Raw genomic sequence first — 21984 nt, forward strand, 5'->3', positions numbered from 1 at the left:
TCCATTTCAAAATTGAATGTGTTTTGTGCTTTTGAGAAAGTGGGAAACATGAATATGTGTTTCTTTTGCAAATTTGAGCTCTGTGTCAAAACTTATGGTTTCTGGCTGATTTGAGTCCTACTCCCAATTCTGAGACACAGCTTTGGTCTAACTCCTAAGGGAAAGCTCGTACTTGAAAATTGAATGTGTTTTGTGCTTTTCAGACTGTGTGGACCATGAATATGTGTTTCTTTTGCAAATCTGAGCTCTGTGTCAAAAGTTAAGTTTTCTGGCTGAATTGAGTCCTACTGCCAATTCTGAAATATAGCTTTGGACTAAGTAGTCAGGGAAAGCTCCTACCTTTAAATTGAATGTGTTGTGTCCTTTTGAGACAATGGGAAACATGAATATGTGTTTCTTTTGCAAATCTGAGCTCTGTGTCAAAACTTATGGTTTCTGGCTGATTTGAGTCCTACTCCCAATTCTGAGACACAGCTTTGGTCTAACTCCTAAGGGAAAGCTCGTACTTGAAAATTGAATGTGTTTTGTGCTTTTCATACTGTGTGGACCATGAATATGTGTTTCTTTTGCAAATCTGAGCTCTGTATCAAAGGTACGTTTTCTGGATGAATTGAGTCCTACTGCCAATTCTGAGATACAGCTTTGGTCTAACTCCTAAGGAAAAGCTTCCATTTCAAAATTGAATGTGTTTTGTGCTTTTCAGACTGTGTGGACCATGAATATGTGTTTCTTCTGCAAATCTGAGGTCTATGTCAAAAGTTACGTTTTCTGGCTGTATTGAGTCCGACTGCCAATTATGAGATACACTTTGATCTAACTCCTAAGGGAAAGCTCGTACTTGAAAATTGAATGTGTTTTGTGCTTTTCAGACTGTGTGGACCATGAATATGTGTTTCTTCTGCAAATCTGAGCTCTGTATCAAAGGTACGTTTTCTGGATGAATTGAGTCCTACTGCCAATTCTGAGATACAGCTTTGGTCTAACTCCTAAGGAAAAGCTTCCATTTCAAAATTGAATGTGTTTTGTGCTTTTCAGACTGTGTGGACCATGAATATGTTTTTCTTTTGCAAATCTGAGCTCTGTATCAAAGGTAAGTTTTCTGGATGAATTGAGTCCTACTGCCAATTCTGAGACACAGCTTTGGTCTAACTCCTAAGGGAAAGCTCGTACTTGAAAATTGAATGTGTTTTGTGCTTTTCAGACTGTGTGGACCATGAATATGTGTTTCTTTTGCAAATCTGAGCTCTGTGTCAAAACTTATGGTTCCTGGCTGATTTGAGTCCTACTCCCAATTCTGAGACACAGCTTTGGTCTAACTCCTAAGGGAAAGCTCGTACTTGAAAATTGAATGTGTTTTGTGCTTTTCAGACTGTGTGGACCATGAATATGTGTTTCTTTTGCAAATCTGAGCTCTGTGTCAAAAGTTAAGTTTTCTGGCTGAATTGAGTCCTACTGCCAATTCTGAAATATAGCTTTGGACTAAGTAGTCAGGGAAAGCTCCTACCTTTAAATTGAATGTGTTGTGTCCTTTTGAGACAATGGGAAACATGAATATGTGTTTCTTTTGCAAATCTGAGCTCTGTGTCAAAACTTATGGTTTCTGGCTGATTTGAGTCCTACTCCCAATTCTGAGACACAGCTTTGGTCTAACTCCTAAGGGAAAGCTCGTACTTGAAAATTGAATGTGTTTTGTGCTTTTCATACTGTGTGGACCATGAATATGTGTTTCTTTTGCAAATCTGAGCTCTGTATCAAAGGTACGTTTTCTGGATGAATTGAGTCCGACTGCCAATTCTGAGATACACTTTGGTCTAACTCCTCAGGGAAAGCTCGTACTTGAAAATTGAATGTGTTTTGTGCTTTTCAGACTGTGTGGACCATGAATATGTGTTTCTTTTGCAAATCTGAGCTCTGTATCAAAGGTAAGTTTTCTGGATGAATTGAGTCCTACTGCCAATTCTGAGATACAGCTTTGGTCTAACTCCTAAGGAAAAGCTTCCATTTCAAAATAGAATGTGTTTTGTGCTTTTCAGACTGTGTGGACCATGAATATGTGTTTCTTCTGCAAATCTGAGGTCTATGTCAAAAGTTACGTTTTCTGGCTGTATTGAGTCCGACTGCCAATTCTGAGATACACTTTGATCTAACTCCTAAGGGAAAGCTCGTACTTGAAAATTGAATGTGTTTTGTGCTTTTCAGACTGTGTGGACCATGAATATGTGTTTCTTTTGCAAATCTGAGCTCTGTATCAAAGATACGTTTTCTGGATGAATTGAGTCCTACTGCCAATTCTGAGATACAGCTTTGGTCTAACTCCTAAGGAAAAGCTTCCATTTCAAAATTGAATGTGTTTTGTGTTTTCAGACTGTGTGGACCATGAATATGTGTTTCTTTTGCAAATCTGAGCTCTGTATCAAAGGTAAGTTTTCTGGATGAATTGAGTCCTACTGCCAATTCTGAAATATAGCTTTGGACTAAGTAGTCAGGGAAAGCTCCTACCTTTAAATTGAATGTGTTGTGTCCTTTTGAGACAATGGGAAACATGAATATGTGTTTCTTTTGCAAATCTGAGCTCTGTGTCAAAACTTATGGTTTCTGGCTGATTTGAGTCCTACTCCCAATTCTGAGACACAGCTTTGGTCTAACTCCTAAGGGAAAGCTCGTACTTGAAAATTGAATGTGTTTTGTGCTTTTCATACTGTGTGGACCATGAATATGTGTTTCTTTTGCAAATCTGAGCTCTGTATCAAAGGTACGTTTTCTGGATGAATTGAGTCCGACTGCCAATTCTGAGATACACTTTGGTCTAACTCCTCAGGGAAAGCTCGTACTTGAAAATTGAATGTGTTTTGTGCTTTTCAGACTGTGTGGACCATGAATATGTGTTTCTTTTGCAAATCTGAGCTCTGTATCAAAGGTAAGTTTTCTGGATGAATTGAGTCCTACTGCCAATTCTGAGATACAGCTTTGGTCTAACTCCTAAGGAAAAGCTTCCATTTCAAAATAGAATGTGTTTTGTGCTTTTCAGACTGTGTGGACCATGAATATGTGTTTCTTCTGCAAATCTGAGGTCTATGTCAAAAGTTACGTTTTCTGGCTGTATTGAGTCCGACTGCCAATTATGAGATACACTTTGATCTAACTCCTAAGGGAAAGCTCGTACTTGAAAATTGAATGTGTTTTGTGCTTTTCAGACTGTGTGGACCATGAATATGTGTTTCTTCTGCAAATCTGAGCTCTGTATCAAAGGTACGTTTTCTGGATGAATTGAGTCCTACTGCCAATTCTGAGATACAGCTTTGGTCTAACTCCTAAGGAAAAGCTTCCATTTCAAAATTGAATGTGTTTTGTGCTTTTCAGACTGTGTGGACCATGAATATGTTTTTCTTTTGCAAATCTGAGCTCTGTATCAAAGGTAAGTTTTCTGGATGAATTGAGTCCTACTGCCAATTCTGAGATACACTTTGGTCTAACTCCTAAGGGAAAGCTCGTACTTGAAAATTGAATGTGTTTTGTGCTTTTCAGACTGTGTGGACCATGAATATGTGTTTCTTTTGCAAATCTGAGCTCTGTGTCAAAACTTATGGTTCCTGGCTGATTTGAGTCCTACTCCGAATTCTGAGACACAGCTTTGGTCTAACTCCTAAGGGAAAGCTCGTACTTGAAAATTGAATGTGTTTTGTGCTTTTCAGACTGTGTGGACCATGAATATGTGTTTCTTTTGCAAATCTGAGCTCTGTATCAAAGGTACGTTTTCTGGATGAATTGAGTCCTACTGCCAATTCTGAGATACAGCTTTGGTCTAACTCCTAAGGAAAAGCTTCCATTTCAAAATTGAATGTGTTTTGTGCTTTTCAGAATGTGTGGACCATGAATATGTGTTTCTTTTGCAAATCTGAGCTCTGTGTCAAAAGTTAAGTTTTCTGGCTGAATTGAGTCCTACTGCCAATTCTGAAATATAAGTTTGTACTAAGTAGTCAGGGAAAGCTCCTACCTTTAAATTGAAAGTGTTGTGTCCTTTTGAGACAATGGGAAACATGAATATGTGTTTCTTTTGCAAATCTGAGCTCTGTGTCAAAACTTATGGTTTCTGGCTGATTTGAGTCCTACTCCCAATTCTGAGACACAGCTTTGGTCTAACTCCTAAGGGAAAGCTCGTACTTGAAAATTGAATGTGTTTTGTGCTTTTCATACTGTGTGGACCATGAATATGTGTTTCTTTTGCAAATCTGAGCTCTGTATCAAAGGTACGTTTTCTGGATGAATTGAGTCCGACTGCCAATTCTGAGATACACTTTGGTCTAACTCCTCAGGGAAAGCTCGTACTTGAAAATTGAATGTGTTTTGTGCTTTTCAGACTGTGTGGACCATGAATATGTGTTTCTTTTGCAAATCTGAGCTCTGTATCAAAGGTAAGTTTTCTGGATGAATTGAGTCCTACTGCCAATTCTGAGATACAGCTTTGGTCTAACTCCTAAGGAAAAGCTTCCATTTCAAAATAGAATGTGTTTTGTGCTTTTCAGACTGTGTGGATCATGAATATGTGTTTCTTCTGCAAATCTGAGGTCTATGTCAAAAGTTACGTTTTCTGGCTGTATTGAGTCCGACTGCCAATTCTGAGATACACTTTGATCTAACTCCTAAGGGAAAGCTCGTACTTGAAAATTGAATGTGTTTTGTGCTTTTCAGACTGTGTGGACCATGAATATGTGTTTGTTTTGCAAATCTGAGCTCTGTATCAAAGATACGTTTTCTGGATGAATTGAGTCCTACTGCCAATTCTGAGATACATCTTTCGTCTAACTCCTAAGGAAAAGCTTCCATTTCAAAATTGAATGTGTTCTTGGGGTTCTCCGACTGTGGGGACCATGAATATGTGTTTCTTCTGCAAATCTGAGCTCTGTGTCAAAAGTTAAGTTTTCTGGCTGTATTGAGTCCGACTGCCAATTCTGAAATATAGCTTTGGTCTAAGTAGTCAGGGAAAGCTCCTACCTTTAAATTGAATGTGTTGTGTCCTTTTGAGACAGTGGGAAACATGAATATGTGTTTCTTTTGCAAATCTGAGCTCTGTGTCAAAACTTATGGTTTCTGGCTGATTTGAGTCCTACTCCCAATTCTGAGACACAGCTTTGGTCTAACTCCTCAGGCAAAGCTCGTACATGAAAATTGAATGTGTTTTGTGCTTTGCAGACTGTGTGGACCATGAATATGTGTTTCTTTTGCAAATCTGAGCTCTGTGTCAAAAGTTAAGTTTTCTGGCTGAATTGAGTCCTACTGCCAATTCTGAAATATAGCTTTGGACTAAGTAGTCAGGGAAAGCTCCTACCTTTAAATTGAATGTGTTGTGTCCTTTTGAGACAGTGGGAAACATGAATATGTGTTTCTTTTGCAAATCTGAGCTCTGTGCCAAAACTTATGGTTTCTGGATGATTTGAGTCCTAATCCCAATTCTGAGACACAGCTTTGGTCTAACTCCTAAGGGAAAGCTCGTACTTGAAAATTGAATGTGTTTTTGCACTTTTCAGACCGTGGGGACCATGAATATTTGTTTCTTCTGCAAATCTGAGCTCTGTATCAAAGATAAGTTTTCTGGATGAATTGAGTCCTACTGCCAATTCTGAGATACAGCTTTGGTCTAACTCCTAAGGAAAAGCTTCCATTTCAAAATTGAATGTGTTTTGTGCTTTTCAGACTGTGTGGACCATGAATATGTGTTTCTTCTGCAAATCTGAGGTCTATGTCAAAAGTTACGTTTCTGGCTGTATTGAGTCCGACTGCCAATTCTGAAATATAGCTTTGGTCTAACTAGTCAGGGAAAGCTCCTATCTTTAAATTGAATGTGTTGTGTCCTTTTGAAACAGTGGGGAACATGAATATGTGTTTCTTCTGCAAATCTGAGCTCTGTATCAAAGATAAGTTTTCTGGACGAATTGAGTCCTACTGCCAATTCTGAGATACAGCTTTGGTCTAACTCCTAAGGAAAAGCTTCCATTTCAAAATTGAATGTGTTTTGTGCTTTTCAGACTGTGTGGACCATGAATATGTGTTTCTTCTGCAAATCTGAGCTCTATGTCAAAAGTTACGTTTTCTGGCTGTATTGAGTCCGTCTGCCAATTCTGAGATACACTTTGGTCTAACTCCTAAGGGAAAACTCGTACTTGAAAATTGAATGTGTTTTGTGCTTTTCAGACTGTGTGGACCATGAATATGTGTTTCTTTTGCAAATCTGAGCTCTGTGTCAAAAGTTAAGTTTTCTGGCTGAATTGAGTCCTACTGCCAATTCTGAAATATAGCTTTGGACTAAGTAGTCAGGGAAAGCTCCTACCTTTAAATTGAATGTGTTGTGTCCTTTTGAGACAATGGGAAACATGAATATGTGTTTCTTTTGCAAATCTCAGCTCTGTGTCAAAACTTATGGTTTCTGGATGATTTGAGTCCTACTCCCAATTCTGAGACACAGCTTTGGTCTAACTCCTAAGGGAAAGCTCGTACTTGAAAATTGAATGTGTTTTGTGCTTTTCAGAATGTGTGGACCATGAATATGTGTTTCTTTTGCAAATCTGAGCTCTGTATCAAAGGTACGTTTTCTGGATGAATTGAGTCCGACTGCCAATTCTGAGATACACTTTGGTCTAACTCCTCAGGGAAAGCTCGTACTTGAAAATTGAATGTGTTTTGTGCTTTTCAGACTGTGTGGACCATGAATATGTGTTTCTTCTGCAAATCTGAGCTCTATGTGAAAAGTTACGTTTTCTGGCTGTATTGAGTCCGACTGCCAATTCTGAGATACACTTTGGTCTAACTCCTAAGGGAAAGCTCGTACTTGAAAATTGAATGTGTTTTGTGCTTTTCAGACTGTGTGGACCATGAATATGTGTTTCTTTTGCAAATCTGAGCTCTGTATCAAAGGTACGTTTTCTGGATGAATTGAGTCCTACTGCCAATTCTGAGATACAGCTTTGGTCTAACTCCTAAGGAAAAGCTTCCATTTCAAAATTGAATGTGTTTTGTGCTTTTCAGACTGTGTGCACCATGAATATGTGTTTCTTCTGCAAATCTGAGCTCTATGTCAAAAGTTACATTTTCTGGCTGTATTGAGTCCGACTGCCAATTCTGAGATACACTTTGGTCTAACTCCTAAGGGAAAGCTCGTACTTGAAAATTGAATGTGTTTTGTGCTTTTCAGACTGTGTGGACCATGAATATGTGTTTCTTTTGCAAATCTGAGCTCTGTATCAAAGATACGTTTTCTGGATGAATTGAGTCCTACTGCCAATTCTGAGATACAGCTTTGGTCTAACTCCTAAGGAAAAGCTTCCATTTCAAAATTGAATGTGTTTTGTGCTTTTCAGACTGTGTGGACCATGAATATGTGTTTCTTCTGCAAATCTGAGCTCTATGTCAAAAGTTACGTTTTCTGGCTTTATTGAGTCCGACTGCCAATTCTGAGATACACTTTGGTCTAACTCCTCAGGGAAAGCTCGTACTTGAAAATTGAATGTGTTTTGTGCTTTTCAGACTGTGTGGACCCTGAATATGTGTTTCTTTTGCAAATCTGAGCTCTGTGTCAAAAGTTAAGTTTTCTGGTTGAATTGAGTCCTACTGCCAATTCTGAAATATAGCTTTGGACTAAGTAGTCAGGGAAAGCTCCTACCTTTAAATTGAATGTGTTGTGTCCTTTTGAGACAGTGGGAAACATGAATATGTGTTTCTTTTGCAAATCTGAGCTCTGTGTCAAAACTTATGGTTTCTGGCTGATTTGAGTCCTACTCCCAATTCTGAGACACAGCTTTGGTCTAACTCCTAAGGGAAAGCTCGTACTTGAAATTTGAATGTGTTTTGTGCTTTTCAGACTGTGTGGACCATGAATATGTGTTTCTTTTGCAAATCTGAGCTCTGTATCAAAGGTAAGTTTTCTGGATGAATTGAGTCCTACTGCCAATTCTGAGATACAGCTTTGGTCTAACTCCTAAGGAAAAGCTTCCATTTCAAAATTGAATGTGTTTTGTGCTTTTCAGACTGTGTGGACCATGAATATGTGTTTCTTCTGCAAATCTGAGCTCTATGTCAAAAGTTAAGTTTTCTTGCTGTATTGAGTCCGACTGCCAATTCTGAAATATAGCTTTGGTCTAAGTAGTCAGGGAAAGCTCCTACCTTTAAATTGAATGTGTTGTGTCCTTTTTAGACAGTGGGAAACATGAATATGTGTTTCTTTTGCAAATCTGAGCTCTGTATCAAAGGTACGTTTTCTGGATGAATTGAGTCCTACTGCCAATTCTGAGATACAGCTTTGGTCTAACTCCTAAGGAAAAGCTTCCATTTCAAAATTGAATGTGTTTTGTGCTTTTGAGAAAGTGGGAAACATGAATATGTGTTTCTTCTGGAAATCTGAGCTCTGTGTCAAAACTTATGGTTTCTGGCTTATTTGAGTCCTACTCCCAATTCTGAGACACAGCTTTAGTCTAACTCCTAAGGGAAAGCTCGTACTTGAAATTGAATGTGTTTTTGCACTTTACAGACCGTGAGGACCATGAATATTTGTTTCTTCTGCAAATCTGAGCTCTGTATCAAAGATCAGTTTTCTGGATGAATTGAGTCCTACTGCCAATTCAGAGATACAGCTTTGGTCTAACTCCTAAGGAAAAGCTTCCATTTCAAAATTGAATGTGTTCTTAGGCTTCTCCGACTGTGGGGACCATGAATATATGTTTCTTCTGCAAATCTGAGCTCTGTGTCAAAGATAAGTTTTCTGGATGAATTGAGTCCTACTGCCAATTCTGAGATACAGCTTTCGTCTAATTCCTAAGGAAAAGCTTCCATTTCAACATTGAATGTGTTTTGTGCTTTTGAGAAAGTGGGAAACATGAATATGGTTTGTGGCTGATTTGAGTCCTACTCCCAATTCTGAGACACAGCTTTGGTCTAACTCCTCAGGCAAAGCTCGTACATGAAAATTGAATGTGTTTTGTGCTTTTCAGACTGTGTGGACAATGAATATGTGTTTCTTTTGCAAATCTGAGCTCTGTGTCAAAAGTTACGTTTTCTGGCTGTATTGAGTCCGACTGCCAATTCTGAAATATAGCTTTGGTCTAAGTAGTCAGGGAAAGCTCCTACCTTTAAATTGAATGTGTTGTGTCCTTTTGAGACAGTGGGAAACATGAATATGTGTTTCTTTTGCAAATCTGAGCTCTTTGTCAAAACTTATGGTTTCTGGCTGATTTGAGTCCTACTCCCAATTCTGAGACACAGCTTTGGTCTAACTCCTCAGGCAAAGCTCGTACATGAAAATTGAATGTGTTTTGTGCTTTTCAGACTGTGTGGACAATGAATATGTGTTTCTTTTGCAAATCTGAGCTCTGTGTCAAAAGTTAAGTTTTCAGGCTGAATTGAGTCCTACTGCCAATTCTGAAATATAGCTTTGGACTAAGTAGTCAGGGAAAGCTCCTACCTTTAAATTGAATGTGTTGTGTCCTTTTGAGACAGTGGGAAACATGAATATGTGTTTCTTTTGCAAATCTGAGCTCTGTGTCAAAACTTATGGTTTCTGGCTGATTTGAGTCCTACTCCCAATTCTGAGACACAGCTTTGGTCTAACTCCTAAGGGAAAGCTCGTACTTGAAATTTGAATGTGTTTTGTGCTTTTCAGACTGTGTGGACCATGAATATGTGTTTCTTTTGCAAATCTGAGCTCTGTATCAAAGGTAAGTTTTCTGGATGAATTGAGTCCTACTGCCAATTCTGAGATACAGCTTTGGTCTAACTCCTAAGGAAAAGCTTCCATTTCAAAATTGAATGTGTTTTGTGCTTTTCAGACTGTGTGGACCATGAATATGTGTTTCTTCTGCAAATCTGAGCTCTATGTCAAAAGTTAAGTTTTCTTGCTGTATTGAGTCCGACTGCCAATTCTGAAATATAGCTTTGGTCTAAGTAGTCAGGGAAAGCTCCTACCTTTAAATTGAATGTGTTGTGTCCTTTTTAGACAGTGGGAAACATGAATATGTGTTTCTTTTGCAAATCTGAGCTCTGTATCAAAGGTACGTTTTCTGGATGAATTGAGTCCTACTGCCAATTCTGAGATACAGCTTTGGTCTAACTCCTAAGGAAAAGCTTCCATTTCAAAATTGAATGTGTTTTGTGCTTTTGAGAAAGTGGGAAACATGAATATGTGTTTCTTCTGGAAATCTGAGCTCTGTGTCAAAACTTATGGTTTCTGGCTTATTTGAGTCCTACTCCCAATTCTGAGACACAGCTTTAGTCTAACTCCTAAGGGAAAGCTCGTACTTGAAATTGAATGTGTTTTTGCACTTTACAGACCGTGAGGACCATGAATATTTGTTTCTTCTGCAAATCTGAGCTCTGTATCAAAGATCAGTTTTCTGGATGAATTGAGTCCTACTGCCAATTCAGAGATACAGCTTTGGTCTAACTCCTAAGGAAAAGCTTCCATTTCAAAATTGAATGTGTTCTTAGGCTTCTCCGACTGTGGGGACCATGAATATATGTTTCTTCTGCAAATCTGAGCTCTGTGTCAAAGATAAGTTTTCTGGATGAATTGAGTCCTACTGCCAATTCTGAGATACAGCTTTGGTCTAACTCCTAAGGAAAAGCTTCCATTTCAACATTGAATGTGTTTTGTGCTTTTGAGAAAGTGGGAAACATGAATATGTGTTTCTTCTGCAAATCTGAGCTCTGTGTCAAAAGTTACGTTTTCTGGCTGTATTGAGTCCGACTGCCAATTCTGAAATATAGCTTTGGTCTAAGTAGTCAGGGAAAGCTCCTACCTTTAAATTGAATGTGTTGTGTCCTTTTGAGACAGTGGGAAACATGAATATGTGTTTCTTTTGCAAATCTGAGCTCTGTGTCAAAACTTATGGTTTCTGGCTGATTTGAGTCCTACTCCCAATTCTGAGACACAGCTTTGGTCTAACTCCTCAGGCAAAGCTCGTACATGAAAATTGAATGTGTTTTGTGCTTTTCAGACTGTGTGGACAATGAATATGTGTTTCTTTTGCAAATCTGAGCTCTGTGTCAAAAGTTAAGTTTTCAGGCTGAATTGAGTCCTACTGCCAATTCTGAAATATAGCTTTGGACTAAGTAGTCAGGGAAAGCTCCTACCTTTAAATTGAATGTGTTGTGTCCTTTTGAGACAGTGGGAAACATGAATATGTGTTTCTTTTGCAAATCTGAGCTCTGTGTCAAAACTTATGGTTTCTGGATGATTTGAGTCCTAATCCCAATTCTGAGACACAGCTTTGGTCTAACTCCTAAGGGAAAGCTCGTACTTGAAAATTGAATGTGTTTTTGCACTTTTCAGACCGTGGGGACCATGAATATTTGTTTCTTCTGCAAATCTGAGCTCTGTATCAAAGATAAGTTTTCTGGATGAATTGAGTCCTACTGCCAATTCTGAGATACAGCTTTGGTCTAACTCCTAAGGAAAAGCTTCCATTTCAAAATTGAATGTGTTTTGTGCTTTTCAGACTGTGTGGACCATGAATATGTGTTTCTTCTGCAAATCTGAGCTCTGTGTCAAAAGTTACGTTTCTGGCTGTATTGAGTCCGACTGCCAATTCTGAAATATAGCTTTGGTCTAACTAGTCAGGGAAAGCTCCTACCTTTAAATTGAATGTGTTTTGAGCTTTTCAGACTGTGTGGACCATGAATATGTGTTTCTTCTGCAAATCTGAGCTCTATGTCAAAAGTTAAGTTTTCTTGCTGTATTGAGTCCGACTGCCAATTCTGAAATATAGCTTTGGTCTAAGTAGTCAGGGAAAGCTCCTACCTTTAAATTGAATGTGTTGTGTCCTTTTGAGACAGTGGGAAACATGAATATGTGTTTCTTTTGCAAATCTGAGCTCTGTATCAAAGGTACGTTTTCTGGATGAATTGAGTCCTACTGCCAATTCTGAGATACAGCTTTGGTCTAACTCCTAAGGAAAAGCTTCCATTTCAAAATTGAATGTGTTTTGTGCTTTTGAGAAAGTGGGAAACATGAATATGTGTTTCTTTTGCAAATCTGAGCTCTGTGTCAAAAGTTAAGTTTTCTGGCTTATTTGCGTCCTACTCCCAATTCTGAGACACAGCTTTGGTCTAACTCCTAAGGGAAAGCTCGTACTTGAAATTGAATGTGTTTTTGCACTTTACAGACCGTGGGGACCATGAATATTTGTTTCTTCTGCAAATCTGAGCTCTGTATCAAAGATCAGTTTTCTGGATGAATTGAGTCCTACTGCCAATTCTGAGATACAGCTTTGGTCTAACTCCTAAGGAAAAGCTTCCATTTCAAAATTGAATGTGTTCTTAGGCTTCTCCTACTGTGGGGACCATGAATATATGTTTCTTCTGCAAATCTGAGCTCTGTGTCAAAAGTTAAGTTTTCTGGCTTATTTGAGTCCTACTCCCAATTCTGAGACACAGCTTTGGTCTAACTCCTAAGGGAAAGCTCGTACTTGAAATTGAATGTGTTTTTGCACTTTACAGACCGTGGGGACCATGAATATTTGTTTCTTCTGCAAATCTGAGCTCTGTATCAAAGATCAGTTTTCTGGATGAATTGAGTCCTACTGCCAATTCTGAGATACAGCTTTGGTCTAACTCCTAAGGAAAAGCTTCCATTTCAAAATTGAATGTGTTTTGTGCTTTTCAGACTGTGTGGACCATGAATATGTGTTTCTTCTGCAAATCTGAGCTCTATGTCAAAAGTTAAGTTTTCTTGCTGTATTGAGTCCGACTGCCAATTCTGAAATATAGCTTTGGTCTAAGTAGTCAGGGAAAGCTCCTACCTTTAAATTGAATGTGTTGTGTCCTTTTTAGACAGTGGGAAACATGAATATGTGTTTCTTTTGCAAATCTGAGCTCTGTATCAAAGGTACGTTTTCTGGATGAATTGAGTCCTACTGCCAATTCTGAGATACAGCTTTGGTCTAACTCCTAAGGAAAAGCTTCCATTTCAAAATTGAATGTGTTTTGTGCTTTTGAGAAAGTGGGAAACATGAATATGTGTTTCTTCTGGAAATCTGAGCTCTGTGTCAAAAATTACGTTTTCTGGCTTATTTGAGTCCTACTCCCAATTCTGAGACACAGCTTTAGTCTAACTCCTAAGGGAAAGCTCGTACTTGAAATTGAATGTGTTTTTGCACTTTACAGACCGTGGGGACCATGAATATTTGTTTCTTCTGCAAATCTGAGCTCTGTATCAAAGATCAGTTTTCTGGATGAATTGAGTCCTACTGCCAATTCAGAGATACAGCTTTGGTCTAACTCCTAAGGAAAAGCTTCCATTTCAAAATTGAATGTGTTTTGTGCTTTTGAGAAAGCGGGAAACATGAATATGTGTTTCTTCTGCAAATCTGAGCTCTGTGTCAAAAGTTACGTTTTCTGGCTGTATTGAGTCCGACTGCCAATTCTGAAATATAGCTTTGGTCTAAGTAGTCAGGGAAAGCTCCTACCTTTAAATTGAATGTGTTGTGTCCTTTTTAGACAGTGGGAAACATGAATATGTGTTTCTTTTGCAAATCTGAGCTCTGTATCAAAGGTACGTTTTCTGGATGAATTGAGTCCTACTGCCAATTCTGAGATACAGCTTTGGTCTAACTCCTAAGGAAAAGCTTCCATTTCAAAATTGAATGTGTTTTGTGCTTTTGAGAAAGTGGGAAACATGAATATGTGTTTCTTCTGGAAATCTGAGCTCTGTGTCAAAACTTATGGTTTCTGGCTTATTTGAGTCCTACTCCCAATTCTGAGACACAGCTTTAGTCTAACTCCTAAGGGAAAGCTCGTACTTGAAATTGAATGTGTTTTTGCACTTTACAGACCGTGAGGACCATGAATATTTGTTTCTTCTGCAAATCTGAGCTCTGTATCAAAGATCAGTTTTCTGGATGAATTGAGTCCTACTGCCAATTCAGAGATACAGCTTTGGTCTAACTCCTAAGGAAAAGCTTCCATTTCAAAATTGAATGTGTTCTTAGGCTTCTCCGACTGTGGGGACCATGAATATATGTTTCTTCTGCAAATCTGAGCTCTGTGTCAAAGATAAGTTTTCTGGATGAATTGAGTCCTACTGCCAATTCTGAGATACAGCTTTCGTCTAACTCCTAAGGAAAAGCTTCCATTTCAACATTGAATGTGTTTTGTGCTTTTGAGAAAGTGGGAAACATGAATATGTGTTTCTTCTGCAAATCTGAGCTCTGTGTCAAAAGTTACGTTTTCTGGCTGTATTGAGTCCGACTGCCAATTCTGAAATATAGCTTTGGTCTAAGTAGTCAGGGAAAGCTCCTACCTTTAAATTGAATGTGTTGTGTCCTTTTGAGACAGTGGGAAACATGAATATGTGTTTCTTTTGCAAATCTGAGCTCTGTGTCAAAACTTATGGTTTCTGGCTGATTTGAGTCCTACTCCCAATTCTGAGACACAGCTTTGGTCTAACTCCTCAGGCAAAGCTCGTACATGAAAATTGAATGTGTTTTGTGCTTTTCAGACTGTGTGGACAATGAATATGTGTTTCTTTTGCAAATCTGAGCTCTGTGTCAAAAGTTAAGTTTTCAGGCTGAATTGAGTCCTACTGCCAATTCTGAAATATAGCTTTGGACTAAGTAGTCAGGGAAAGCTCCTACCTTTAAATTGAATGTGTTGTGTCCTTTTGAGACAGTGGGAAACATGAATATGTGTTTCTTTTGCAAATCTGAGCTCTGTGTCAAAACTTATGGTTTCTGGATGATTTGAGTCCTAATCCCAATTCTGAGACACAGCTTTGGTCTAACTCCTAAGGGAAAGCTCGTACTTGAAAATTGAATGTGTTTTTGCACTTTTCAGACCGTGGGGACCATGAATATTTGTTTCTTCTGCAAATCTGAGCTCTGTATCAAAGATAAGTTTTCTGGATGAATTGAGTCCTACTGCCAATTCTGAGATACAGCTTTGGTCTAACTCCTAAGGAAAAGCTTCCATTTCAAAATTGAATGTGTTTTGTGCTTTTCAGACTGTGTGGACCATGAATATGTGTTTCTTCTGCAAATCTGAGCTCTGTGTCAAAAGTTACGTTTCTGGCTGTATTGAGTCCGACTGCCAATTCTGAAATATAGCTTTGGTCTAACTAGTCAGGGAAAGCTCCTACCTTTAAATTGAATGTGTTTTGAGCTTTTCAGACTGTGTGGACCATGAATATGTGTTTCTTCTGCAAATCTGAGCTCTATGTCAAAAGTTAAGTTTTCTTGCTGTATTGAGTCCGACTGCCAATTCTGAAATATAGCTTTGGTCTAAGTAGTCAGGGAAAGCTCCTACCTTTAAATTGAATGTGTTGTGTCCTTTTGAGACAGTGGGAAACATGAATATGTGTTTCTTTTGCAAATCTGAGCTCTGTATCAAAGGTACGTTTTCTGGATGAATTGAGTCCTACTGCCAATTCTGAGATACAGCTTTGGTCTAACTCCTAAGGAAAAGCTTCCATTTCAAAATTGAATGTGTTTTGTGCTTTTGAGAAAGTGGGAAACATGAATATGTGTTTCTTCTGGAAATCTGAGCTCTGTGTCAAAAGTTACGTTTTCTGGCTGTATTGAGTCCGACTGCCAATTCTGAGATACACTTTGGTCTAATTCCTCAGGGAAAGCTCGTACTTGAAAATTGAATGTGTTTTGTGCTTTTCAGACTGTGTGGACCAATGAATATGTGTTTCTTTTGCAAATCTGAGCTCTGTGTCAAAAGTTAAGTTTTCTGGCTTATTTGCGTCCTACTCCCAATTCTGAGACACAGCTTTGGTCTAACTCCTAAGGGAAAGCTCGTACTTGAAATTGAATGTGTTTTTGCACTTTACAGACCGTGGGGACCATGAATATTTGTTTCTTCTGCAAATCTGAGCTCTGTATCAAAGATCAGTTTCCTGGATGAATTGAGTCCTACTGCCAATTCTGAGATACAGCTTTGGTCTAACTCCTAAGGAAAAGCTTCCATTTCAAAATTGAATGTGTTCTTAGGCTTCTCCTACTGTGGGGACCATGAATATATGTTTCTTCTGCAAATCTGAGCTCTGTGTCAAAAGTTAAGTTTTCTGGCTTATTTGAGTCCTACTCCCAATTCTGAGACACAGCTTTGGTCTAACTCCTAAGGGAAAGCTCGTACTTGAAATTGAATGTGTTTTTGCACTTTACAGACCGTGGGGACCATGAATATTTGTTTCTTCTGCAAATCTGAGCTCTGTATCAAAGATCAGTTTTCTGGATGAATTGAGTCCTACTGCCAATTCTGAGATACAGCTTTGGTCTAACTCCTAAGGAAAAGCTTCCATTTCAAAATTGAATGTGTTTTGTGCTTTTCAGACTGTGTGGACCATGAATATGTGTTTCTTCTGCAAATCTGAGCTCTATGTCAAAAGTTAAGTTTTCTTGCTGTATTGAGTCCGACTGCCAATTCTGAAATATAGCTTTGGTCTAAGTAGTCAGGGAAAGCTCCTACCTTTAAATTGAATGTGTTGTGTCCTTTTTAGACAGTGGGAAACATGAATATGTGTTTCTTTTGCAAATCTGAGCTCTGTATCAAAGGTACGTTTTCTGGATGAATTGAGTCCTACTGCCAATTCTGAGATACAGCTTTGGTCTAACTCCTAAGGAAAAGCTTCCATTTCAAAATTGAATGTGTTTTGTGCTTTTGAGAAAGTGGGAAACATGAATATGTGTTTCTTCTGGAAATCTGAGCTCTGTGTCAAAAGTTACGTTTTCTGGCTGTATTGAGTCCGACTGCCAATTCTGAAATATAGCTTTGGTCTAAGTAGTCAGGGAAAGCTCCTACCTTTAAATTGAATGTGTTGTGTCCTTTTGAGACAGTGGGAAACATGAATATGTGTTTCTTTGGCAAATCTGAGTTCTGTGTCAAAACTTATGGTTTCTGGCTGATTTGAGTCCTACTCCCAATTCTGAGACTCAGCTTTGGTCTAACTCCTATGGGAAAGCTCGTACTTGAAAATTGAATGTGTTTTGTGCTTTTCAGACTGTGTGGACCATGAATATGTGTTTCTTTTGCAAATCTGAGCTCTTTGTCAAAAGTTACGTTTTCTGGCTGTATTGAGGCCGACTGCCAATTCTGAGATACACTTTGGTCTAACTCCTCAGGGAAAGCTCGTACTTGAAAATTGAATGTGTTTTGTGCTTTTCAGACTGTGTTGACCATGAATATGTGTTTCTTTTGCAAATCTGAGCTCTGTGTCAAAAGTTAAGTTTTCTGGCTGAATTGAGTCCTACTGCCAATTCTGAAATATAGCTTTGGACTAAGTAGTCAGGGAAAGCTCCTACCTTTAAATTGAATGTGTTGTGTCCTTTTGAGACAGTGGGAAACATGAATATGTGTTTCTTTTGCAAATCTGAGCTCTGTGTCAAAACTTATGCTTTCTGGATGATTTGAGTCCTAATCCCAATTCTGAGACACAGCTTTGGTCTAACTCCTAAGGGAAAGCTCGTACTTGAAAATTGAATGTGTTTTTGCACTTTTCAGACCGTGGGGACCATGAATATTTGTTTCTTCTGCAAATCTGAGCTCTGTATCAAAGATAAGTTTTCTGGATGAATTGAGTCCTACTGCCAATTCTGAGATACAGCTTTGGTCTAACTCCTAAGGAAAAGCTTCCATTTCAAAATTGAATGTGTTTTGTGCTTTTCAGACTGTGTGGACCATGAATATGTGTTTCTTCTGCAAATCTGAGCTCTGTGTCAAAAGTTACGTTTGTGGCTGTATTGAGTCCGACTGCCAATTCTGAAATATAGCTTTGGTCTAACTAGTCAGGGAAAGCTCCTACCTTTAAATTGAATGTGTTGTGTCCTTTTGAAACAGTGGGGAACATGAATATGTGTTTCTTCTGCAAATCTGAGCTCTGTATCAAAGATAAGTTTTCTGGATGAATTGAGTCCTACTGCCAATTCTGAGATACAGCTTTGGTCTAACTCCTAAGGAAAAGCTTCCATTTCAAAATTGAATGTGTTTTGTGCTTTTCAGACTGTGTGGACCATGAATATGTGTTTCTTCTGCAAATCTGAGCTCTGTGTCAAAAGTTAAGTTTTCTGGCTTATTTGCGTCCTACTCCCAATTCTGAGACACAGCTTTGGTCTAACTCCTAAGGGAAAGCTCATACTTGAAATTGAATGTGTTTTTGCACTTTACAGACCGTGGGGACCATGAATATTTGTTTCTTCTGCAAATCTGAGCTCTGTATCAAAGATCAGTTTTCTGGATGAATTGAGTCCTACTGCCAATTCTGAGATACAGCTTTGGTCTAACTCCTAAGGAAAAGCTTCCATTTCAAAATTGAATGTGTTCTTAGGCTTCTCCTACTGTGGGGACCATGAATATATGTTTCTTCTGCAAATCTGAGCTCTGTGTCAAAAGTTAAGTTTTCTGGCTTATTTGAGTCCTACTCCCAATTCTGAGACACAGCTTTGGTCTAACTCCTAAGGGAAAGCTCGTACTTGAAATTGAATGTGTTTTTGCACTTTACAGACCGTGGGGACCATGAATATTTGTTTCTTCTGCAAATCTGAGCTCTGTATCAAAGATCAGTTTTCTGGATGAACTGAGTCCTACTGCCAATTCTGAGATACAGCTTTGGTCTAACTCCTAAGGAAAAGCTTCCATTTCAAAATTGAATGTGTTTTGTGCTTTTCAGACTGTGTGGACCATGAATATGTGTTTCTTCTGCAAATCTGAGCTCTATGTCAAAAGTTAAGTTTTCTTGCTGTATTGAGTCCGACTGCCAATTCTGAAATATAGCTTTGGTCTAAGTAGTCAGGGAAAGCTCCTACCTTTAAATTGAATGTGTTGTGTCCTTTTTAGACAGTGGGAAACATGAATATGTGTTTCTTTTGCAAATCTGAGCTCTGTATCAAAGGTACGTTTTCTGGATGAATTGAGTCCTACTGCCAATTCTGAGATACAGCTTTGGTCTAACTCCTAAGGAAAAGCTTCCATTTCAAAATTGAATGTGTTTTGTGCTTTTGAGAAAGTGGGAAACATGAATATGTGTTTCTTCTGGAAATCTGAGCTCTGTGTCAAAAATTACGTTTTCTGGCTTATTTGAGTCCTACTCCCAATTCTGAGACACAGCTTTAGTCTAACTCCTAAGGGAAAGCTCGTACTTGAAATTGAATGTGTTTTTGCACTTTACAGACCGTGGGGACCATGAATATTTGTTTCTTCTGCAAATCTGAGCTCTGTATCAAAGATCAGTTTTCTGGATGAATTGAGTCCTACTGCCAATTCAGAGATACAGCTTTGGTCTAACTCCTAAGGAAAAGCTTCCATTTCAAAATTGAATGTGTTTTGTGCTTTTGAGAAAGCGGGAAACATGAATATGTGTTTCTTCTGCAAATCTGAGCTCTGTGTCAAAAGTTCCGTTTTCTGGCTGTATTGAGTCCGACTGCCAATTCTGAAATATAGCTTTGGTCTAAGTAGTCAGGGAAAGCTCCTACCTTTAAATTGAATGTGTTGTGTCCTTTTGAGACAGTGGGAAACATGAATATGTGTTTCTTTTGCAAATCTGAGCTCTGTGTCAAAACTTATGGTTTGTGGCTGATTTGAGTCCTACTCCCAATTCTGAGACACAGCTTTGGTCTAACTCCTCAGGCAAAGCTCGTACATGAAAATTGAATGTGTTTTGTGCTTTTCAGACTGTGTGGACAATGAATATGTGTTTCTTTTGCAAATCTGAGCTCTGTGTCAAAAGTTACGTTTTCAGGCTGAATTGAGTCCTACTGCCAATTCTGAAATATAGCTTTGGACTAAGTAGTCAGGGAAAGCTCCTACCTTTAAATTGAATGTGTTGTGTCCTTTTGAGACAGTGGGAAACATGAATATGTGTTTCTTTTGCAAATCTGAGCTCTGTGTCAAAACTTATGCTTTCTGGATGATTTGAGTCCTAATCCCAATTCTGAGACACAGCTTTGGTCTAACTCCTAAGGGAAAGCTCGTACTTGAAAATTGAATGTGTTTTTGCACTTTTCAGACCGTGGGGACCATGAATATTTGTTTCTTCTGTAAATCTGAGCTCTGTATCAAAGATAAGTTTTCTGGATGAATTGAGTCCTACTGCCAATTCTGAGATACAGCTTTGGTCTAACTCCTAAGGAAAAGCTTCCATTTCAAAATTGAATGTGTTTTGTGCTTTTCAGACTGTGTGGACCATGAATATGTGTTTCTTCTGCAAATCTGAGCTCTGTGTCAAAAGTTACGTTTCTGGCTGTATTGAGTCCGACTGCCAATTCTGAAATATAGCTTTGGTCTAAGTAGTCAGGGAAAGCTCCTACCTTTAAATTGAATGTGTTGTGTCCTTTTTAGACAGTGGGAAACATGAATATGTGTTTCTTTTGCAAATCTGAGCTCTGTATCAAAGGTACGTTTTCTGGATGAATTGAGTCCTACTGCCAATTCTGAGATACAGCTTTGGTCTAACTCCTAAGGAAAAGCTTCCATTTCAAAATTGAATGTGTTTTGTGCTTTTGAGAAAGTGGGAAACATGAATATGTGTTTCTTCTGGAAATCTGAGCTCTGTGTCAAAAATTACGTTTTCTGGCTTATTTGAGTCCTACTCCCAATTCTGAGACACAGCTTTAGTCTAACTCCTAAGGGAAAGCTCGTACTTGAAATTGAATGTGTTTTTGCACTTTACAGACCGTGGGGACCATGAATATTTGTTTCTTCTGCAAATCTGAGCTCTGTATCAAAGATCAGTTTTCTGGATGAATTGAGTCCTACTGCCAATTCAGAGATACAGCTTTGGTCTAACTCCTAAGGAAAAGCTTCCATTTCAAAATTGAATGTGTTTTGTGCTTTTGAGAAAGCGGGAAACATGAATATGTGTTTCTTCTGCAAATCTCAGCTCTGTGTCAAAAGTTCCGTTTTCTGGCTGTATTGAGTCCGACTGCCAATTCTGAAATATAGCTTTGGTCTAAGTAGTCAGGGAAAGCTCCTACCTTTAAATTGAATGTGTTGTGTCCTTTTGAGACAGTGGGAAACATGAATATGTGTTTCTTTTGCAAATCTGAGCTCTGTGTCAAAACTTATGGTTTGTGGCTGATTTGAGTCCTACTCCCAATTCTGAGACACAGCTTTGGTCTAACTCCTCAGGCAAAGCTCGTACATGAAAATTGAATGTGTTTTGTGCTTTTCAGACTGTGTGGACAATGAATATTTGTTTCTTCTGTAAATCTGAGCTCTGTATCAAAGATAAGTTTTCTGGATGAATTGAGTCCTACTGCCAATTCTGAGATACAGCTTTGGTCTAACTCCTAAGGAAAAGCTTCCATTTCAAAATTGAATGTGTTTTGTGCTTTTCAGACTGTGTGGACCATGAATATGTGTTTCTTCTGCAAATCTGAGCTCTGTGTCAAAAGTTACGTTTCTGGCTGTATTGAGTCCGACTGCCAATTCTGAAATATAGCTTTGGTCTAACTAGTCAGGGAAAGCTCCTACCTTTAAATTGAATGTGTTGTGTCCTTTTGAAACAGTGGGGAACATGAATATGTGTTTCTTCTGCAAATCTGAGCTCTGTATCAAAAATAAGTTTTCTGGATGAATTGAGTCCTACTGCCAATTCTGAGATACAGCTTTGGTCTAACTCCTAAGGAAAAGCTTCCATTTCAAAATTGAATGTGTTTTGTGCTTTTCAGACTGTGTGGACCATGAATATGTGTTTCTTTTACAAATCTGAGCTCTGTGTCAAAAGTTAAGTTTTCAGGCTGAATTGAGTCCTACTGCCAATTCTGAAATATAGCTTTGGACTAAGTAGTCAGGGAAAGCTCCTACCTTTAAATTGAATGTGTTGTGTCCTTTTGAGACAGTGGGAAACATGAATATGTGTTTCTTTTGCAAATCTGAGCTGTGTGTCAAAACTTATGGTTTCTGGATGATTTGAGTCCTAATCCCAATTCTGAGACACAGCTTTGGTCTAACTCCTAAGGGAAAGCTCGTACTTGAAAATTGAATGTGTTTTTGCACTTTTCAGACCGT

The sequence above is a fragment of the Pituophis catenifer genome, unplaced genomic scaffold (assembly GCF_029215685.1).
Source record: "Pituophis catenifer annectens isolate HBS135680 unplaced genomic scaffold, rPitCat1.0.hap2 SCAF_11, whole genome shotgun sequence".
NCBI classification, from domain to species: Eukaryota; Metazoa; Chordata; class Lepidosauria; order Squamata; family Colubridae; genus Pituophis; species Pituophis catenifer.